Source organism: Colobus angolensis, unplaced genomic scaffold (assembly GCF_000951035.1).
Source record: "Colobus angolensis palliatus isolate OR3802 unplaced genomic scaffold, Cang.pa_1.0 Scaffold223, whole genome shotgun sequence".
NCBI classification, from domain to species: Eukaryota; Metazoa; Chordata; class Mammalia; order Primates; family Cercopithecidae; genus Colobus; species Colobus angolensis.
In genome coordinates this window covers 1,108,306-1,110,409 of record NW_012115411.1, presented here as the reverse complement: position 1 = coordinate 1,110,409, position 2,104 = coordinate 1,108,306, and positions in this window count along the sequence as shown.

The following is a 2,104-nucleotide window of genomic DNA, read 5'->3' as shown; positions in this document are numbered from 1 at the left end:
ATCTATTCATCTATCAATCCATTATCTATCTATGTATCTATCATCTATTGATTTATCTATCAATCTGCTATCTATCATCTATTTATCTATCAATCTGTTATCTGTCTATCTATCTACCCACTTATCTATCATCTATCTCCCTACTCATTCATCTATCTACCTTTGTATCTATCTATGTATCTACCTATCATGTATCTATCCTTTCGTCTGTCATCTATCCCTTCATTTATCTATATATCTATGTATCTATCTATCATCTATCTTTCCATTCATCCATCTATCCATCTATTTATCCATTCATCTATCACCTATTTGTCTATCCATCCATCATCTATCTATGTACCCACTCATTCATGTGTGTATGTATGTATGTATCTATCTATCATTTATCTACCCACTTATCTGTCATCTATTTACTCACTCATTCATCTACCTACCTTTGTATCTATGTATCTACCTATCATCTATCTATCTGTCTATCCATCTATCTGTCATATCTATCCATTCATTTATCCATGTATCTATCTGTCCATTTATCTATCATCTATTTATCGATCAATCTGTTATCTATCTATGTATCTATGTATCTATCTATCATCTATTCATCTATCAATCCATTATCTATCTATATATCTATGTATCTATCTATGTATGTATCTATCTATCATCTACCGATTTATCTATCAATCTGCTATCTATCATCTATTTATCTATCAATCCGTTATCTATCTATCATCTATCTATCTATCTATCTATCTATCTATCTATCTATCTATCTATCTATCTATGAAAGACAATGATTTACAATCAGGAGTGATTTCGTCCCCCAGGGAACACTTGGCAACCTCAGTGGAATTTTTGGTTGTCATAGCAAGAGCTGGGAGGTGCTACTGACATTTAGTGATTGGACGTCATAGATACTGCTCAACATCTTCCGATGCATAGCACGGCCCACACAACCAAGAATTATCCAGCTAAAATATCACTAGGGCAGAGATCGAGAATCCCTGCGTAAGGGAGAGGCCGAGGCTGGCTTTGGGGACTTCTTCCTTTACGCCTGAAGGTCCCCAATCCAAAAACCTTCCTGACCACAGAAGTGAGCAGTTCTGCCTCTGCCCTTCCTCCCCCTCCACTTCCCTTTTCCTTTTCTATTTTTTCTTTTCTTTTTTTTTTTTTTTCTTTTTGAGATGGTGTCTCACTCTGTCACCCAGTTTGGGGTGCAGTCAGACGATCTCAGCTCACTGCAACCTACACCTCCCGAGTTCAAGTGATTCTCCTGCCTCAGCCTCCCCAGTAGCTGGGATTACAGGCACCCGCCACCGTGCCCAGCTTATTTTTGTATTTTTAATAGAGATGGGGTTTCACCGTATTGACCAGGCTGGTCTCAAACTGCTGACCTTGTGATCCACCTGCCTCGGTCTCCCAAAGTGCTCTGGGATTACAGGTATGAACCACCATGCCCAGCCAAGTTACTGGTTTTTTTTGTTTGTTTTCTTTTTGTTTTTGAGACAGAGTCTCATTCTGCTGCCCAGGCTGGAGTGCAGTGGTGCTATCTCAGCTCACTGCAACCTCTGCCTCCCAGGTTCAAGGGACTCTCTTGCCTCAGCCTCCGGAGTAGCTGGGATTACAGGCGCCCGCTACCGCACCCACTAATTTGTATATTTTTAGTAGAGACTGGGTTTCGCCATGTTGTGTAGGCTGGTCTTGAACTCCTGACCTCAGGCGATCAGCCCACCTCAGCCTCCCAAAGTGTTGGGATGACAGGCGTGAGCCCCCGCGCCCAGCCCATATTTACTTTCACGATGTCCGTGGTTCAAAGGTGTTACTAAGGGGGGTATATGTGGAAGGACTTTGTGGCTACGAGATACTCCCAGAAGTACAAGTCACTGTTTATGTTTGTTTGTTTTTAGAGACAGGGTCTTACTCTGTCACCGAGGCTGGAGTCCAGTGGCGTGATCATGGCTCCCTGCAGCCTCCAACTCCTTCCTCGACCGTCCTCCTGCCTCAGCCAAAGATGTGGGATTACAGGCAAGTTACTGATTTTATTGTCATGTTGTGTGTTTTTTTTTTTTTGGAGACAGAGTCTTTTTTAGAGGCACCTGCC